The 20,857-nt window shown below is 43.2% G+C and overlaps 1 protein-coding gene across 6 annotated transcripts in view; it reads left to right on the top strand.

Annotated features, from left to right (window-relative positions):
* LUZP1 (leucine zipper protein 1) overlaps positions 1–20,857 on the top strand; it is a 90,748-nt gene that overhangs the window by 57,189 nt on the left and 12,702 nt on the right. For 2 of the 6 annotated variants that reach the window (XM_061148151.1, XM_061148145.1), the window contains exons 2-3: positions 3,083–3,281; positions 5,500–5,605. The gene's annotated coding sequence lies outside the window, so the exon portion shown is untranslated. Of the gene's footprint in view, positions 1–3,078; positions 3,282–5,499; positions 5,606–6,923; positions 7,188–20,857 lie in introns of all 6 variants that reach the window. The other 4 variants (XM_061148146.1, XM_061148148.1, XM_061148150.1 and 1 more) reach the window with 4 other exon arrangements.

The raw sequence follows: 20,857 nt of genomic DNA, 5'->3' as shown, positions 1-20,857 counted from the left end.
GGTGAGGGTTGCCATTTACTTCTCCAGGGGATCTTCCTGACCCAGGGATCAAACCCGCATCTCCTGCATTGGCAGGCAGGTTCTTTACCACTGAGCCACCAGGGAAGCCCATTTGCCATTACTTGATACAATCCTTACGGCTCCTTGATACCCTAATGATAGACTTCTAGAGGTTAAAGGCAGCCAACATGTTCTTCTGAAACAGCCAACTTTGTTAAAGCAGGTGACTAACCAACAATTTCAGGCATGTGGTTCAGTTGCTAAACCCCACAAACATGGGCTAATTGCAAAGAGGCCTAGTCTCAATTATAACCTACTAGTTAGGAAGGGCAGCAGAAGAGCCAGGTGGCATCCTTGAGGGCCTGCATTTAAATAGAAGTGCTAATCGCAAGCTAGTCTTATCAGTTGTTTGTTAGTAGTAAGTTCTTAAGAGCCTAAGCCCTTTCTTTTCAATTCCGGTCTGTATTTTTGACTCTTTGTTGGGCATGGCTTCTTTAGTGAAGTGAAGAAAAACCCTGTAGCTCAGAGGTAGGATTACTAGATACCAGTCCTGTCTGTTTCCTAAAAGGTTTCCTAAAAGGGTCACACGGCTCTCAGTCTGTTTGCTCATCTGTCATATGGAGGATAAGAGAGTATCTTCTTCTCATCTTAAGAGTTCAGGAGTAATAAGTTATCCTGGGAGGAGCACAAAAGGAAAGACATTATTCTAGCAGAGATAATTTGAGCAGACATTATCCTCCATCAGAGATAAGTGTTGAAATCTCTGTTATTAACACAATTTAATAATTAATCACAGCACTTGAGAACAGAGCACTTGCACTGGATTCTGTTCCCTGCAGCAGGTGGGCTAGGTGGAGCAGAGAGGCAGTAGAAGGTAGGGCTTACGGAAACTGACAAGTCTTGCAGCTGAACTCCAACACGATGACCTAAGCGTGGGATGCTGGCCACTGGGGGCATGAGGTTGGCTGTCACCAAGTTGCTCTCTTCAGCTCCAGACGGCTGTTTGATTGATCCCACCCTATCCTGCGAGTAGCCTGTTTCCTAGGTTGGATTTTTGTTGAAGAGACCGCATAGGGCAGAGAAAGGTTAAAATCCCTCCTGACTTTTTTCACAAATAATCCTGAGAATGCCACCTCAGCAGTTATAGGGGAAAACATGACTATCTCCTGGATTCTTAGTACACACAGTGGAGCATTAGATTTGATTCTTAGGACTTTGAGTAGTATGGTTGTCTCAGGTTTACATTTTTTCCCCTGCCTTCTCATTTTCCACCTTTATACTTTCTTCTTTGCTTATGTTTGAAAGGCCACAATAGGTTAATTAGTAGATGGGGGTAAACCTGGTCCAAAAGAATTGCAGGTAATGGTTTCTCTGTGATCCCTAGTCATTCTGGTTCTCTCTAATACCTGTTTTTCTGATATCAGAAAGTAATCACCACATACACTTAGGTGCAAGGCCTGAAGGTGATTTTTCTAGAGACTGTGGATGACCCAGTTATTTCAGTTTGAATAATGTCTGTTGATCTACAAGTTTCATTGACTCTTTTCTGTGTAATCTCCATTCTCTTCTTAAACCCACTCATTCAGAGAACTTTAAAATTTCAGATCCTGCATTTCTGTTCTGAAATTTCAACACCCCCCCCCCCCCCCAATCCCCGCCCCCAATTTCTCTGCTTTTAATAGCTGGTAACAATAGCTGCTTTAATATCCTTGTCTGATAATTCCAACGTCTGGGGCATCTTAGTGTTGCCCTCTGTTGATTTTTTTTTCTCTTGCAAATGGGTTTACTTCTTTTAGTTCTTCATGTGATTTAGGATTGTGTCCTTGACATGGATGCATGTGAATGTTATGGTATAGAGACTGGTTTCCATTGATGTGTTTATTTTAGCAGGCAGTTAACTTGGTCAGACTTAAATTTCACATTCTTTCTCACGTGTGGTGGGTGGCAGTTCCAATCTCAGTCCGGTTCTTTTGTCCTTAGCTGAGGTCCTTGGATTCTGCCCCGTGAAGTTGTGGTTCAGGGGTCAGCTGGAGACTGGGCAGAGCATCAAGCAGAACCTGGGCTCTCATCTCTGGCTGTCTCTCATTGTCTGTGGCTGCCCTGGTCTCTCTGTCCTCCGGTTCCAGTGGACAGAAAGCCTTGGGTTTGATTTTTAATTGGAACTTCAGCTGGACAACCCTGAAGTCAAAGCTCCAAAAATGGGGAATTCATGCCCTGCCAGTCCTTTCTTCCAGTTTTCAACACTCTAAATTCTGCTGTTAGCCATTATGCACTTCAGATAGTTGTTTCTTTTTATATTTTGTTCAGAGGGTTTGGTTGTTTGTCTATGACAGGAATGTACTAGAAGCAGAACTACCCACTAGCATTTTTATCCATTATCAAAGTGTTTTGGGAACAAAAGTAATACACATTTAAGAGAGTTTTGTTGTTGTTGTTACGTGAATTAACTCTTGTATTATAGGTTAGCAACATTTCAAATGGTGGTGTTTCTACTACTGGTCCTTCAGTCTCTTCAGTCTTCTGATGGCTGACTTTACTGTAACAGCAGAAATAGTGTTGTAGGTCCAACCACCACAGCTGCCAGCTACATTTTCATGCAGAAAGCATAGTCCAAGTTGCCCATAAGCCGTCTCTTCATCTTGGTTTTGCCACAGAAGGAGCAAGCGTACTTGGTGTGCTGGCTGATTTCAACTTTCTTCACCGCTTTCCTGATGAAGTTATTAGTACTATAATGGGTCTTGTATTTACCCACGATTCTTCTTTTTTTTTTTACTTTATTTTTTTATTTTTTTTTACCCACGATTCTGACCTTGGTGCCTTTAGTCATATCACTGCAACCTTGGTCTGAGCCCAAAGAGTAAGAGAACTTTTACGTTCAGCAATCAAATGAGGATGGACTGATGCATTTCCTTTCTGTGGCTTGTTAATTATCTCAGGTGGAATCAATGTGTTCACTTCAGCCAGCTTTGCTACCTTGGGCCAGTTTCTTCTCCTTTGCTGGGACTCCTTTTCTTCTCTGGAAGCTGAGGCAGTTGGACTCCCTGTGATCTGTAAGGGTCCTGTTATCTCTTTTCCTAGACAGACAGCACATACAGGCAGAACCAGACCATTACCACCAACAGTAACAGCACAGCACCAGAAGAGATGCCTCAGGGAAGTGACGTGGCGAGATCTGTCAGGGTGGAAAGGCTCTGAAGAGGCAGCGCTGAAGAGTATTGAGGATGTTTACAGTTATCCTTTGTTTCTGGGGACAGAGGACCAGTGCTCCGAGGATGCAAGAAGTAAGTGACATTCAGGAGCAAAGGAAAGAAATCATTTGCCCTTAGTGTGGACTTCCTGGTGGCTCACACAGTAAAGCGTCTGTCTACAATGCGGGAGACCTGGGTTCGATCCCTGGCTTGGGAAGATCCCCTGGAGGAGGAAATGGCAGTCCACTCCAGTACTCTTGCCTCGAAAATCCCATGGACAGAGAAGCCTGGTAGGCTACAGTCCATGGGGTTGCAAAGAGTCGGACATGACTGAGCAACTTCACTAGAAATAAGGAGAGACTTTGTGTCAGTGGAAAACAAATGAGGATCATCTGGAGTTCCTGTTTGTTTGATTTTTGGCAGGGTGTTCTATCCTGTTTTGAAGAGACGGGCTCCTGGGCTTTGTTAATAGGCCAGCAGATTTGGCTGGAGGTGGGGCAGCAGCTTCCAGTAGAGGCGCTGCTGTCTCTGTTAGGGCTGCAGAGACCGTGGTGGTGACAGACCAGATTTACGTGGCCATTTCTTGGAGTTTAGAATGTTTATGTAGGAAAGGTTCTAGGCTATGCAAAGGAAGAGATGTGTGTGTGTGTAAAAGGTGGGTGGAGAGGGGCAGGACAGAAGATCTGTGGGCCAGTCCTGCTGTTTGAAAAGCAACCACACTTAATCTGCTTAGACTGATTCTTTTTTTGAAGCATGCCCACCCAGGCCATCCCTCAGGTGCTGCCCTTAGTACAGGTCCTTTTTCTACTTCTTTTCTAGCTGTGTTCATTGCTTATCAATAATTTTCTCTTAGGTCTTATTGGCTTGAGGCTTCAAACCCTCATCTTTTTAAAGGCCATTTGGGAAAAGCTATCATTTTATTACATCTCCATCTTTATTCTAGCCTTTCTCCTTGGGAGGATGGAGGTACAGGCAGATCCTGTATATGTGAATGTGTTATGGGGTTGGTAGTGAAGGTGTGGAAATTGGATTAAAGGGGACCAAGCAACCTTGCAGGGAGGTCACAGGGTGGTCTCTGGCGTATGCAAGGGAGGGATGGGCAGCTGTGATGAAAGGGGCTGCCGTGGGTGCAGGACCAGGCACGGAAACCTCTAAGCTTGCCACTAGCTTAGAAGCCATCTTTCTATTCTTCCCTTAAGACCGGGATAGACAGATGTTAAACCCAGATCTGCCACCTTCATTTACTCTTCTCCAGTGTTGGGGTAAGATTCAGTGGGTTAGGAGGCTTTTCAACTCTCTTATAGAAGGTTTTTTACAAAATGGGGTAAAGTTTGCAGACAGAGAGGCTCTATTTTTTAAATTTTGTTTTATTTTCTATTTGGCTGCTCTGAGTCTCTGTTGCTGCACGGACTTTCTCTAGTTGTGAGTTGGGGCTGCTCTCCGGTTTTGGTGCACAGCCTTCTCACTACAGTGGCTTCTCTTTGTGGAGCGTGGGCTCCAGGACACATGGGTTCAGTAGTTCAGTGGGCAGGCTCAGTAGTTGCTGCGTATGGGCTTACTGGCCCTGAGGCATGTGGGATCTTCCCAGACCAGGGATCAAACCCGTGTCCCCCGCATTGGCAGGCAGATTCTTAACCACTGGACCACCAGAAAAGTTCAGGAGGCTCTGTTTTTGTTCTAATTGATATTGGCTGGTTCAGGGCTGTTTTGAGAACCAAGTCTAGAAGGTACCCCAGTGAGAGTTAGCATGGTGACATGACTTTTGTAGTTGGACAGTCTTGGATTTAAAGTCTCTGTCACTCACAGCTAAGATGTTGGACAAGTCACTTGTCTTGCTGAAATTTAGATTCTTTGTCTATAAGGGGGTAACATTATTGTGTTATTGTCTGGTATAAAACATAAAACATATTGTCCAGGGTGTGGTGGATACTCCACAGATGTTTGGGTTTTTTCCCTTGCCCGTATTCCAGAACATCTTATTTTCAGTGGAATCCCAGCTTCAGCCCTAAGCAATTGTGTGACTCACCCTTTCCAAGCTTTAGTTTCCTTCCTTAAAATGAGGGCATTTAACTAGATTTCTGAGATCCCTTCTGGAGGTAAACTGTCATATGAATGTTTAGACCATTGGGGAATGTATAGGTCTGTTAATTTCAGGAATGACAGTGTAGTCTTGGGACCATGCCATCCGATAGGAAAGGGAAGTTTCCAGAGCCAGATGCCCCCTCTTCCCTGAGGAGGGAGACAGGCTCAGCCCAATCTTGTACGATTCACATTTTACCTATCTCTACCCTTCTATTTATATTCTCTCCAGATCAAGAGGCAGCTGCCATTGCAAGATAGTGAGTGACTGTTTGCACGACAGCAAGCATCAGGGGAGCAGCCAGAAGCATTGACGGGAAACTTCAGTCACCTAAATGGTAAGTGTGATACACGTGCGCACAGCCACACTCGGGGAGGGAGTGGTTTCTGAAGTCTCTACAATTTTTCCACCATTGCAAGAGAGGGAGGTATTTATCGATGATCTGTTCTGAACCAAGTACTGTGCTAAGCACCTCACATGTTTTCTCATTCAGTCTACCAGCCAGTCTTCAGAAATAGGCCTAGCTACCATTTACTGAACACTTACTATATGCCAGACATTATCTCCCTTAATATTTACACCAACCCTGTGAGGTAAGTGTTGTTATTTTCACCACAAAGAAATGAGCTTTGACGGGTTAAATAACTTCTCTAAGTTCATACAAGTAGCAGATGGCAGAGCTAGATTTTAAACCTGGTTATTTTCATTTTATTAAGATGTTTCTCTTTTGAGCATGTCACTTTTTGGTTGAGGGTGACTGACAGTTACTTTTCCTAGCCCTTTCTGGACTCTATATGCCAGTGTTTTATTGGTGGTGTTGAATAAGGAAGTGGAGGATACTAACGAAACAGAAGACCCTTGAGCAGAGTGGCCAGAGGACCTCGTGGTCTTGGTCCTTAGTTGGTGGCTGTAGACTAGTTAGAGTAGGGTTCTCGGGAAGGTGGGGCAATGGGGCAACCAGAGAGTGAGTCTGGGAAATGGGTTCTATGCATAGCAGTGACTGGACACAGGAAAGGAATCTTAGTGAGATTTCTCAATCTCACGGGAGCTCCTGGAAGCAGGCACAGTTAGGAACAGGACAGGCCCTTCTTGAGAGAGTGGGGAATTTCAAGGCAAATCTTGACCTGTTAATTGGTTCAGGATTCTTGTTCTATTCCTTTCCCTGGAGCATTTTTCCTACCTCAGGGAACTGGGTAGGTAATGAAATTCATTTTTAGTTGGGTGGAATGGCAGTCAGTATTCATTTGTTTATTGATCTTTCTGAGGGCACTTTAGTCTCTTTTTATTGGAGCACCCCCCCTTTTTTTAAATATACTTGGTGAATTTGGGAGGGGGGAGTAATCATTTTCATCAACAAAATTTATTACACGTACCTCTCATACATATTTTGCCATATACTGCGCTTATGTGCTGAGGGTACCACTTACCACATGCTTAGCATGGTTCTTATAGCTAAGTATTCAGCATTGAACAAAACAGAAAAAAATTCTTGTTCTCAGGGAATATACTCTAATGGGTCGAAACATTAAAAAAGTGAGTAGTTAGATATAGTAAATAAGTAACACCTATATGTGATAGGTGCGCAGAAGAACAAAAGTGGGGTAAAGTGGTAATTGGAACTGATGAGAAGCTGAGAGACTGTTACTTTACGTCAGGTCATCTGGAAAGATCTCTGATGAGGTGATACTTTAAGCCAAGATCTGAAAGAAGTGAGAAACACACCCAAGGAGTCACCTGGGAGAAGAGCATTCCAGGCAGAGGGAACAGCAGATCTAGAAGCCCTGAGACGCAAGCGTGACTGTTGCTGTCCCAGGACCAGCAGGGCCGCCCGAGTGCTGGAGAGGAGCAGCTGGGGAAGCGCAGAGGGGACCGGAGCAGAGCAGAGCCGGCCGCAGCTCACCGAGGGCCCGAGAGCTGGGGTAGGGCCTCCGGAGTGCGTTTTATTGTGAGATAGCCACTGAGGAGTGGACGACAGAAGAGAGACATGATTTGACTGGTTTTGTTTTGTTTTTCTTTTTAATAAATACTTATCTGGCTATGCCGGGTCTTAGTCGCAGCACTCAGGGTCTTTTTAATTGTGAATGTGGGATCTTCAGTGGCGGCATGGGAGCTCTAGTTCCCTGATCAGGGATCAAACCTGGGCCCTCTGCATTGGGAGCACAGAATCTCAGCCACTGGACAACCATGGAAGTCCTGACTTACGTTTTAAAAGGCTTACTCTGTTTGCTGTTGGGGAGTAGACTGTGGAGGATGGGGAAAATGGTCAATGGCGGAAGCAAGGAGACCAGGTAGGAAGCTTTTGCCTCTGTCAGTAGTCGGGACAGGGATGAAGGTGGCAGTGCTGCATAGTCCTAGAAAGGAATGGATTCTGGACATAGAGTTTGAAGGCAGAGTCAAATTCTGATTGTCCCTATAGAGATGTTTGATTTATCTGGAGTTAACCTCTAGGTCACATGGGCTTGAGGGTATCATTGGAAACTTGACAGTGATCCTGGGAGAATTCTAAAGCAGATTAAGCAAAGGATAAGAACACAGGGATGACTCTGCAAGTCACTAGCTCATACAAACCGGTCATTTTTTTTTTCCTTGGGTTTTGCCATGATTTTATGTAAATCGTAAAATCAGTACAAGTTATTGAAATATTGGGGGGGGGGATCACATCATCCAGGGATAATTAACCATATATTTAGCACTTTGATGTATATCAGGGCAGTTCATTTTCATTTTTTGAAAAGACTCCTAGGCTGGAGTGGGGGTTCAGAAATATACTAAAAAAGTAATATGTCTTAAGTGCTAAAATTAGGTATTTACCATTTTCTCATGTGACCCCAAGACAGAATTTGGGGCCGGCTTGCATGTAGGTGATGTGCAAGTACTGGTTAATAGATGGATGTTTATCTAGAGGGGTTGTTTTTAATAGCATTCTGGAGGGCTTTTCTTCGTTATATTTTATTTAACAATTTGAAAATCAATTTGGATGAAGATACAGAAAAGACATACTTGTTAGATAAACAGTGAATGCTTGTAAATTGGAAGGTGTAGAAAATATTTAGACAGTTGAAACTATTGATTGAAAATAACTTTCAAGTTGAAATGAAAAAAAAAAAAAGGTAAACAATGTAAGTGTAAGATGGATCAGGTCACCCAGAAATATTAAATGGAAAACTCCAGAAATAAATGGGGGCTATCCTGATGGCTCAGCAGGTAAAGAATTAGCCTGCAGTGCAGGAGACACCAGAGAAGCAGGTTTGATCCCTGGGTCAGGAAGATCCTCTGAAGGAGGTAATGGCAACCCATTCCAGTATTCTTGCCTGAAAAATTCCATAGACAGAGAGCCTGGCAGGCTATAGTTCAAAGGGTCACAATAAGTTGGACACGACTAAAAACACATACACAGAAATAAAGAATTTATAACTTGGAGTTGCTTGCTGTTCTGAGTAATATGAATGAATTCTTGACCCAGCCTTTATCCAGTTGTCTTCTGAACAGTGCAGGTTTGAACTGTGTGGGTCCATTTTTATGTGGATGCTTTTTAGTAGCAAATGCTACAGTACAGCATGGTCTGCAGTTGGTTGAATCCATAGACACAGAACCCAGGATGCAGAGGAATTGAATCTATGGAGGGCCAAGTGTAAGTTACACATAGATTTTTGAGTGCTTAGAAGGTCGTTGCCCCTAACCCATGTTGTTCCAGGGTCAAGTGTACAGGAAAAAACATCGTACATACAGGGTTTGGTACTGTGTGTGGTTTCAGGCGTCCACCAGGGGTCTTGAAACATATCACTTGTGCATAAGAGGGGGATTTTGTATCTACAAGTTTTAGGGCTGTGCACTTTTGTTGGAGGAGGGTCTGTCTGAACAGACTTCAGAAAACTTCAGTGAGAGATGATCAACCATCAGAATGGGGCAGGGGAGGCTTGGAAGAAAGAGGAAAAGGGAAAGGGGGGAATTCTAAATGTGCTCCTGAAACATTACCGCTTCAGCCTCTGCACTTGCTGTGAAATTTCAAGGGCTTCTGTGTTGCACCAGCCGTACCAGTGTACCTGCTCCGCTGCTCCCTTGTGGCTGTCATGTCAGTACTGCTGAGTTACTTACCGTCCCCCAAATGCAGCACTGTTTTACTTGCCTGCCCTGCCTTCCTCCCTCTCTGTAAATGATTACTTTATACCATTTATGTACCACTGTTCAAACTCCTGGAAAGACAGCAGTAAAAAAGAGGTACTGGGGAAAAAAAAAAAACCATGTTCCTGACCTCGTAGATCGTACGATCTAGTAAAGAGACAGTAAGTAAGTTCACAAAGAATTAAGTGGTAAAATGTGCTGAGAAGAAACAAGTAGAGTATCTTGCCTTAGAGCTGTCTGAAGATGAAATGAGTTGCCTTGGGAGGAAATGAGTATCCTTCCTGTCATTAGGATTGTTTGAATAGGAGCTGAATAACTACTTGCTAGATAATTTCTTCATTGAGTGGGAGGTTGGATCAGATGATCTCTAAATCCTATCCAACCCAGAGAACCTCTGTATGCTAGTTGGGCTCCCAACCCCAAGGTTTGCATATCTAAAATACATGAATTTATGATTTTGGGAAAAATCATTTAAGTTCAGTAATTAAATAGAAACACTCAAGAAGTGATGGTGAGATGTGGACAGCTGAAGGTTTTAAGACAGGTAACTAGGAATTGTCAGGAGGAAGCTACTTTAAAATAGTTCTCTCATTTTCCTTTAGATCAAGGACTTGCAAACTGGTCCACAGGCCCACTGCCTGTGTTTGAAAATAAAGTTTAGTTGAAACACAGACGCGTCATTTGCTTATATATTGTGTATGGCTGCTTCACGCTGTGATGACAGGGTTCAGTAGTTGGACAGAGACCTTGGGCCTTACAAAGCCTAAAATACTCGCTCTCAAGCTAAGTCATATACTTATATGGATACCATCAAACTTGAAAGAAAAAATTTGCAGATCCTCTACTTTAAATGACTCTTGGGAACAGGAAGTGAATCATGGCAGCTGTGTTGGGGGAAAGGGCAGGCCACGTTTGACTATGTACTATTTCAGACCTTCTGGCCCACCAGGACAGGAAAAAGAGCCAGCCTCCAGAATGCTAGATAGGGCCACTTGGAACTGGGTTCAAAACCTTTGGCAGAAAGGGGCTCATGAGCGACACTTGGTGGGGCGTCTTGCTAGTATGAGCTGGAGCTGAGGGAGACACCGGTGGGGACGGGGAAGTTGGCATTAAAGAATAGTCTCCCTGTCCCGTTCCTCACTTTCCCTTGATTTCTGAGGCTTAATATACATAATTTCCTTCCCAGACCACACCCTTGGGCACAATTAATTGCTTCTTCTAAGCTCCCAGCACATTTATCAGGTGGTGAAATGTGTTAAGTGAAAGAAAAAACAGGAAAAGAGAATAAGGAGCAGAAGAGTGGGTGCTATGTTTTGTGAGATGGTTAGGGAGGCCTCTTTATTCTTGTTTTATAGTTAGGTCTAGCTTTATGACTCCTTAAAGGCAGGGGTTGAGTGTTAACCATCTCTCTCTAGCACTTGGCTGGATAGTGGGTGCATCATGGATGTTCCATAGATGTCTACAAAATAAGTGAGTTTTAACTGGAGACACATACTTGATGGGGAATGCAGCAGGGCTGGAAGGAAAGGCGTCTGTCTCTTCCCTTTGCGGATGTTCCCGGAGGAGCAGAGCATCTCTTTCTCTGGCTGTGCATAGGGCCGGAAGGTCAGAGATGAGTGCCACTAACCCCATTTTCAGTCCATCTCCTTCTTTTCCCAGGGTGGAGGGCTGATGTGAGTGAGTCGCTCTTTTTAGGAGGATTCTGCCTAGAGAAATTTACCTTAGGTATGCATAGGACTTTTCAAAGAGCTTTTGCTGACCTTAACTTTGGCTGTGAAGTAGGTGGGGTTGATAAGGCATGGAGAAAGCTCAAATGAGTCGGCCAAACAGGTTAGCATTCTTAAAGGAATATGGTCTTTGGAACTTGGGTTCACCATCTAGCTGTCCTGCTTACTAACTGTGTGACCTTGGGCAAGTGTGAGGGTCCCTATTCCAAAAGGTTATTGCGAAGCTGAGTAGTTAGTGTTAGCTGCTCAGCTGTGTCCAACTCTTTGCAACCCCATAGACTGTAGCGGGCCAGGCTCCTCTGTCCATGGAATTCTTCAGGCACGAATACTGGAGTGGGTTGCCATTCCCTTCTCCAGGGTATCTTCCAGACCCAGGGATTGACCCGGGGTCTCCAGCATTGCACGAAGATTCTTTACTGTCTGAGCCACAAGTAATAGTAATAGCTACTATTTGTTGTACTTGTGTGGGAGGCATTCTGCTAAGTGCATTCCATGCCAGGGGATTACCATATTGTCTTTGGATGGATGAAAAAACATCAGAGAACTAATTTATTCACGTAGATATGTGAGGGATTCCTACAGAAGGCCTGCATAGTAACTACTTGATAGAGTGTCTGTAGTATAGTCGTGCTCAGTTTGGGATTGTCCTGTATTTGTTTCCTTTATACCTGTTACTGGTCTGTATGTAATCAGAACTCCTCACTTTGTAAAAGTGCTGAAGAATTTGTAGGGAAGTGATTTAATCTGATGCAAAGAGTTCTGGGTAGAGTCAGGAGATTAAAGTCCTTGATTTTGCTAAGTTGCTGGAGAGATCCTGAGTCTCTGTTCTTTCATTCTTAAAATTAGAGGATTAGGCCAAACAGGCAGTTTTATTTTAAATAAAAGCAGTAGAACTCTTTCGTTACAGTCATATGGGGGAAGCCCAATATGTTAGGACCTTCCCTGATAGCTCAGTTGGTAAAGAGGAGTCTTACCAACCCCCATCATTGCAGGAGTCCTGCAATGCAGGAGAGCCTAGTTTGATTCCTGGGTCTGGAAGATCCCCTGGAGAAGGGATAGGCTACCCACTCCAGTATTCTTGGGCTTCCCTGGTGGCTCAGCTGGTAAAGAATTTGCCTGCAATGTGGGAGACCTGGGTTCAATCCCTGGGTTGGGGAGGTCCCCTGGAGAAGAAAAAGGCTACCCACTTCAGTATTCTGGCCTGGAGACTTCCATGGACTATATAGTCTATGGGGTCGCAAAGAGTCGGGCACAACTGAGCGACTTTCACTTTCAATATGTTAAGAAACTAAAATCAGCTTCTTTGGTTGACAGAGAGAGGGGCCCTGACAGCCTGCTTAGACCTTTGCCCCTCTCTTTTCCCCGAGGTGGACCCCGGGGTGGGAGTTGCCGAGTCCAGTTTGAAAGTCAGTGGACTGAATGATATTTTAGCTGGTGTATTTTGGCTCTGAAATCACTTGCTAAGGAGAGGAAGAAGATCCAAAAATATTTTTTGCTTCAACACTTTCTCCAGTAGTGAGAGTCTGTGTGAATGGTGTGGTTTTCTGGTATTTATGTTGTATTTCCGTGGCATAGCCCTGAAAGCCAGATGGGTCGTTGTCCAACAGGGAGAGGCACTGTGCAAGTCTTAGGGCTTGGGAGGAGACCTTTCAGAGGACCACCACAGGGCCCGGTGTCTGCGCTGGCTGCATCTGTTCTTGTCCGTTGTTTTCTGCATTGTAATTCATGAGTAACTGGCTCCTTGACATCACTTATTATTATTATTATTTTCTGTTAATGGTTAGTGCCAAAGGATTGATCAGCTATTTGATAATTAGGGGGCACATTCTGCCATTCATTCATCAAATTTTAAGCATTAATTATGTGCTAGGCTTCTTGCTGGGTGCTGAGAATACAGTGATGAATAAGGAACAAGCTGGAGAGATAAGATGAGTAAAGAAAACCTGAATGCATTGTGGTAAGTGCTGTGATGGGATCAATACAGCAGACTAACGTGCATGAAAGTGGTGCCCGATCTCGTTCAGGGTTTCAGGAGGGACATGCTCCAGGAGGAGCTGCCTATGGTGGGATTTGAAGCAAATGAGAAGGGATGATTACCAGCCTAGTGAAGGCCTGGAGGTGAGATGGAGTGCACGGTTTGTGGAACTTGGAGAATGCAGAGCCTATGTGGAGTTTGAAGATGAGGCTGAAGAGATAGGCAAGGTGGATTATGAAGGACCTCACATGCCATTTGGAGAAGGAAATGGCAACCCACTCCAGTATTCTTGCCTGGAGAATTCCGTGGACAGAGGAGCCTGGCAGGCTGCAGCCCCTGGGGTCACAAAGGGTTGGACACGACTGAGCGATGTTCACTTCACTCACATGCCATGCTGGGGACTTTGAGTAGTGGTGTGTGATGACGTTCTGTTTATATTTGCTGTACATTCAGCGCGTGCCGCAGCCCCTGGGGCCGCAAAGGGTTGGACGCGACTGAGGGACCGCACAGCAGCCACAGCAGTGTGTGCTCAGTCGCTCAGTCGTGTCTGACTCTTTGCGGCCCCGTGAACTGCAATCCACCAGGCTCCTTCATCCATGGGATTTTCCAGGCAAGAATACCGGAGCAGGTTGCCATTTCTGTTCCAGGGGATCGTCCCAACTCTGGGATCGAACCCACAACTCTTGGGTCACCTTCATTGGCAGGCAGATTCTTTACCACAAGTGCCACCTGGGAAGCCTGATATATTCCGTGGGTTTAGTTTTTTCATTCTTTGATTCATATCAGAGTCTTGAACAAAACATGTAGAATCCAAATGAATTTTAAAAAGCAGTTATTCCTGGACTCTACTAATTCAGAATTCTAATTTATAGATGCGACTGTACTTAAGTTTAACATTTCCCTTTTCTGAGAAGGGGATTTGTTTATGAAAAATATAGTATAAATTAGTATAAATAAGACATGTTGAAGAGAAGTTTCAGTTTGGGGTAAGCTGAACAGTTCCTCTCATGAAGTTCCTGTCTTTAAAGTATACAATTTAATGTCTGTCTGTCATATTTATGAGGATAAACTGTTTTAAAGCATTTTGTTTGCTGCTCTTCCTGGTGGCCCAGGCAGTAAAGCGTCTGTCTGCAATGCGGGAGACCTGGGTTCGATCCCTGGGTCAGGAAGATCCCCTGGAGAAGGAAATGGCAACCTACTCCAGTACTCTTGCCTCAAAAATCCCATGGATGGAGGAGCCTGGTAAGCTACAGTCCATGGGGTCACAAAGAGTTGGACACGACTGAGCGACTTCTCTTTGTTGAAGCATCGTATATCATTTGTCCTCCAATAACTGCTATGCCAATATAGATCCTTTGTATCTATTCACTTAAAAGTGATTTATGGCCCATACTTAGTTCAGTCCCCTGTCCCCTCCACCCTGCGTATAAAATTGGTAGTTAAAAAAATTATACAGCAGTTATCCTTCAATTAAAAAATAAATTTGAAAAATTGTAATTAATTTTCTTTCTTTTTTTTTTTCACTGTTGTTCAGTCTCTAAGCTGTGTTCCGCTCTTTTTGACTCCATGGACTGCAGCACACCAGGCTCCTGTTCTCCATTGTCTCTCCAAGCTTGCTCACATTCATGTCCATTGAGTTGGTGATGCTATCCAACTGTCTCATCCTCTGCTGCCCCCTTCTCTTTTTGTCTTCAGTCTTTCCCAGCATGAGGGTCTTTTCTAATGAGTCAGTTCTTTGCATCAGGTGGCCAAAGTATTGGAGCTTCAGCATCAGTCCTTCCCGTGAATATTCAGGATTGATTTCCTTTAGGATTGACTGGTTGGATCTCCTCACAGTCCAAGGGACTCTCAAGAGTCTTCTCCAACACCACAGTTCAAAAGCATCAATTCTTTGGTGTTCAGCCTTCTTTATAGTCCAACTCTCACATCCATGCATGACTACTGGAAAAACCATAGCTTTGACTATGGAGACCTTTGTCAGCAAAGTGATGTCTCTGCTTTTCAATACACTGTCTGGGTTTGTTAAAACTTTACTTTGAAGGAGCAAGCATCTTTTAATTTCACGGCTGCAGTCACTGTCTGCAGTAATTTTGGAGCCCAAGAAAATAAAATCTGTCACTGCTTCTACTTTTTCCTCTTCTGTCTGCCTTGAAGTTATAGAACTGGATGCCATGATCTTAGTTTTTTTAATGTTGCGTTTCAAGCCAGCTTTTTTACTCTCTTCTTTCACCCTTATTAAGAGGCTTTTTTTTTTTTTTTTAAACTTCTGTTTAGTCTCTTAAGTCATGTCTGAGTCTTTGAGACTTCAGGGACTGTAGCCCGCCAGGCTTCTCTGTCCATGGGATTTCCCAGTCGAGAATACTGAAGTGGCCTAAAGATAATTTATAAGGTCCTTTAAGGCACTCAGTCCCCTGCCTGCCTTCCTGTTCATTCACAGTCTGCTACTCTTCCCATGTACTCATGGGATTTCTTCTCTCCCTTCTTCCACAGCAGTTTAAAAAAATAAAATACTGGAGTGGGTTGTCATTTCTTTCTCTAGATCTTCCTGACCCAAGGGTTGAACCTGCATCTCCTGCATCGGCAAGTGGGTTCTTTACTGCTGAGCCAGCAGGGAAGTATGAAAGCAGTGTGTGTGTGTGTGTGTGTGTGTGTGTGTGTGTGTGTGTGTGTGTGTGTGAATTAATTTATTTGGTTGTGCTGGGCCTTAGTTGCAGCATGTGGGATCTCCCGCCTTCGCTGCTGTTATGTGAGCTCTTTTGTTGTGGTCCGTGGGATCTCGTTCCCTGATCAGAGATTGAACCTGGGCCTCCTGCACTGGGATCTCGTCATCTGAGCCACTGTGCCACCAGGGAGGTCCAAAACAAGTGTTTTTGTATGTGGAAATGCAGATGGGAATAAGGAAAGAGGTTTCTTTCTTATAAAAATACCACTGAAGGGGTTTTTTACTCTCCATTCTTGAGAACGAGGAAGCCTGTAAGCTTGGGGAAAGAAGAAGGGGAGATGGAAAGAACCAAAAGTGAGAAGACAGAGATAAAACACAGGGGAGCCAAGTGGTGGAGAGGGAAGAATGATCCTCGAGTGGGCATGCTCTGAAGGCTGAGGGAGGGAGGCTCTATTTCCAACACCTCTGACCTTAGTGTTTTTCAGAAGCTGAGCATGGGCTCCACCTGGTGGCTGTAGGCTTTAAGTATAATTAATGGGGGATCTTGGGGTTGGAGAGCGGTAGTAGCATTTGGCATCTCCTCAAATCACTCTTGGGCTTCCCTTGTGGCTCAGACGGTAAAGAATCCACCTGCAAAGCGGGATACCTGGGTTCAGTCCCTTGTTTGGGAAGCTCCTGGAGGAGGGCATGGCAACCCACTTCAGTATTCTTGCCTGGAGAATCCCATGGACAGAGCCTGGCGGGCTGCAGTCCATGGGGTCGCAAGAGTTGGACATGACTGAAGTGACTAAGCATGCATTTTGTTCTTGTTCAGTTGCTCAGTCATGTCCAACTCTTGGCAACCCCATGGACTGCAGCATGCCAGGCCTCCCTGTCCATCACTATGTTCTGGAGCTTGCTGAAACTCACATCCATTGAGCCATCCAACCATCTTGTCCTTTGTTGTCCCCTTCTCCTCCTGCATTCAATCTTTTCTAGCATCAGGGTCTTTTCAAATGAGTCAGTTCTTCGCATAAGGTGGCCAAAGTATTGGAGCTTCTAGCTTCAGTATCAATCCTTCCAGTGAATATTCAGGACAGATTTCCTTTAGGATTGACTGGTTGGATCTCCTTGCAGTCCAAGGGACTCGCAAGAGTCTTTTCCAACACCACAGTTTGAAAATATCAATTCTTTGGCACTCAGCCTTCTTTATGGTCCAACTCTCACATTCATACATGAATATTGGAAAAACCATAGCTTTGACTAGATGGACCTTTGTTGGCAAAGTAATGTCTCTGCTTCTTAATATGCCGTCTAGGTTTGTCATAGCTTTTCTTCCAAGGAGCAAGCGTCTTTTAATTTCATGGCTTCAGTCACCATCTGTGACTGGTGGCTCAGAAGGTAAAAACATTTGCCTGCAATGCAGGAGACCTGGGTTCAACCCCTGTGTCAGGAAGATCCCCTGGAGAAGGAAATGGCAACCCACTCCAGTACTCTCACCTGGAAAATTCCATGGATGGAAGAACCTGGTAGGCTACAGTCCATGGCGTTGCAAAGAGTTGAACATGACTGAGTGACTTCACTTTCAGTCACCATCTGCAGTGATTTTGGAGCCCAAGAAAATAAAGTCTGTCACTGTTACCGTGCAATGCAGGAGACCCCGGTTCAACTCCTACATTGGGAAGATCTGCTAGAGAAGGGATAGGCTACCCACTCTAGTGAATTCTTGAGCTTCTCTTATAGCTCAGCTGGTAAAGAATCCACCTGCATTGTGGGAGATCTGGGTTCGATCCCTGGGTTGGGAAGATCCCTTGGAGAAGGGAAAGGCTACCCACTTCAATATTATGGCCTGGAGAATTCCATGGATTGTATAGTCCATGGAGTCACAAAGAGTTGGACACGACTGAGCAACTTTCACTTCCACTGTTTCCCCGTCTATTTGCCATGAAGTGATGGGACCGGATACCATGATCTTAGTTTTTTGAAATGTTGAGTTTTAAGCCAGCTTTTCACTCTCCTCATTCACTTTCATCAAAAGTCTCTTTAGTTCCTTCTGCCAAAAGGTTGGTATCATCATCATATCTGAGGTTATTAATATTTCTCTTGGCAATCTTGATTCCAGATTGTGCTTCATCCAGCCTGGCATTTCACGTGATGTGCTCTACATATAAGTTAAATAAGCAGGGTGACAATATATAGTCTTGACATACTGCTTTCCCAGTTTTGAAACATTCCGTTATTTAGTGTCCAGTTGCTTATTGGCCTGCATATAGGTTTCTCAGGAGTCAAGTGAGGTGGTCTGGTATTCCCATCTCTAAGAATTTTCCACAATTTGTTGTGATCCACACACTCAGAGGCTTTAGTGTAAGGTCAGTGAAGCAGAAGTAGATGTTTTCTGGAATTCTCTTGCTTTTTCTATGATCAGTGGATGTTGGAAATTTGACACCTGCCTTTTCTAAATCCAGCTTGAACACCTGGAAGTTCTCTGTTCAAGAGAGAACTGTTGAAGCCTAGCTTGGAGAATTTTGAGCATTACTTTGCTAGCGTGTGAAATGAGTGCAATTGTGTGGTAGTTTGAGCATTCTTTGGGATTGCCTTTCTTTGGGATTGGAATGAAAACTGACCTTTTCCAGTCCTGTTGCCACTGCTGAGTTTTCCAAATTTGCTAGCTTATTGAGTGCAGCACTTTAACAGCATCGTTTTAAAGGATTTGAAATAACTCAGCTGGAATTGCATCACCTCCACTAGCTTTGTTCGTAGTGATGCTTCCTAAGGCCCACTTGGCTTCACACTCCAGGATGTCTGGCTTTAGGTGAGTGATCACAGCATCGTGGTTATCTGGGTCATGAAGATCTTTTTTGTATAGTTCTTCTGTGTATTCTTGCCATCTCTTCTTAATATCTTCTGCGTCTGATAGGTCCGTATCATTTCTGTTCTTTATTGTGCACATCTTTGCATGAAAATTTCCCTTGGTATCTCTAATTTTCTTGAAGAGATCTCTAGTCTTTTCTCTTGTTTTCCTCTATTTCTTTGCATTGATCACTGAGGAAGGCTTTCTTATCTCCCCTTGCTATTCTTTGGAACTCTGCATTCAGATGGGTGTATCTTTCCTTTTCTCCTTGCCTTTAGCCCTGTTGAAGGAAAAGGCTACCCACTCTAGTACTCTGGCCTGGAGAATTCCGTGGACTGTATATAGTCCATGGGAGGGGGGGGGTCACAAAGAGTCTGACACAACTAAACGACTTTCACTTCACTTCACTTCTTTTCTCAGCTATTTGTAAGGCCTCCTCAGACAACCATTTTGCCTTTCTGCGTTTCTTTTTCTTGGGGATGGTTTTGATCACCGCCTCCTGTACAATGTTATGAACCGTCGCCCGTAGTTCTTCAGGCACTTTATCAGATCTAATCTGTTAAATCTATTTGTCACTTCCACTGTATAATTGTAAGAGATTTGAAAATCCTGTTTAAGGTTATGTGAATTTGGTGGATTGTGTCTCTGAAGAAATTGATCTGTTTCATGTATAGTTATTGAATTTGTGTATATAGAGTTGTTCATAATATTCCTTTATTATCAGTGAGATCTGTAGTGATGTCCTTCTTTTATTTCTGATATGAGTAATTTGTGTTTTCACTCTCTCTCTCTCTCTCTTTTTAATTTAGCCTGGCAAGAAGCTGGTTGTTTTTATTGGTATTTTTAGAAAGTCAGCTTTTGGTTTCATTGAATTTTTTTTTCTAATGATTTTTAAGTTTTATTGATTTCTACTCTAATTTTTATTATTTCCTTCAGCTTACTTTGGTTTTAATTTGTTCTTCTTTTTCTAAGAAAAAGATAGGAGCTTAGATTGCCTAAGATAGGAGCTTAGATTATTGATTGTAAGTCTTTATTCTTTTCTAACTGATAGCACTGATGCATTCAGTGCTATAAACTTGACCCTAAGCATTGCTTTTGCTACACTCCACAACTGTTAATAAAGTTGATTTCATTTTCATTCCGTTCCAATACTTGAAATTTTTAGTGTATTTTAGATTTCCAGCTATCTTTGTGGTATTGATTTCTAGTTTCATTCCATTGTGGTCTGAGAGCAGACACTGTATGATTTGTATTCTTTTAAATTTGTTCGGGTATATTTTATGGCCCAGAATATAGTCTGTCTTGGTGAATGTTTCATGTAGACTTGAGAAGAATGTTTATTCTGTTGTATTGAAATAGTCTGTAGATGTCTATTGTATCCCATTGATTGATGGTATTGCTGAGTTCAGCTGCGTCCTTACACTACTTGTCTGCCTGCTGGATCTGTCCACTTATGATAGACAGGTGTTGAACGCTCCAGCTATAGTAATTTGATTTATCTCTTTCTTGCAGTTCCATCATTTTTTTACGTCACGTATTTTGATGCACACACACATTAAGGACTGTTAGGTCTTCTTGGAGAATTGACCCTTTATCGTTATGTGATATTCCCTCTTTGCCCTTGATAACATTCCTTGTTCTGAAATCTGCTATCTGATATTTATGTAGCTACTCCAGCTTTCTTTTGATTAGTGTTAGATAGTGTATCTTTCTCCATCTCTTTACTTTTAAACTGTATCTTTCTTAAAATTTAAAGTGGGCTTTTGTAGACAGCATGTTCGAGTCTTAATTTTTTGATCCACTCAAATAGTCTGTCTTCTAATCGATGTGTTTAGACTGTTGGTATTTAAAATGATTATTTATTTTGTTGGCTTAGTATCTACCATGTTTGTTACTGTTTTCTGTTTCTCTTGTTTTTTGTCTTCTACTTTCTACCTTCTGTGGTTTTAGTTGAACATTTAATATGGTTCCATTTTCTCTCCTTTCTTAGCATATCAATTAAACTTTTAAAACTTATTTTCTAGTGGTTTCCCTGTTTGAGTGTACATTTATAGGTAGTACAAGTACCTTATAATAGCAAAGTATTCCTGATTCCTCTCTCCTATCATTGCTGTGATTCACTTACTTACACATACACTATAACACTTGAATACAGTATTGCTGTTATTATGAACAAATTATCTGTTAGATAAATCAAGAATAGAAGAAATCAAGTTTTATTTTACTCATACTCATTCCTTCTCTAATGCTCTTTTTTTGTTTTTAATGTAGTC

The sequence above is a fragment of the Dama dama genome, chromosome 8 (assembly GCF_033118175.1).
Source record: "Dama dama isolate Ldn47 chromosome 8, ASM3311817v1, whole genome shotgun sequence".
In the NCBI taxonomy this organism is placed as follows: Eukaryota; Metazoa; Chordata; class Mammalia; order Artiodactyla; family Cervidae; genus Dama; species Dama dama.
Note: the sequence above shows the minus strand (reverse complement) of the source record. Positions and strands in the feature narration are given on the sequence as shown.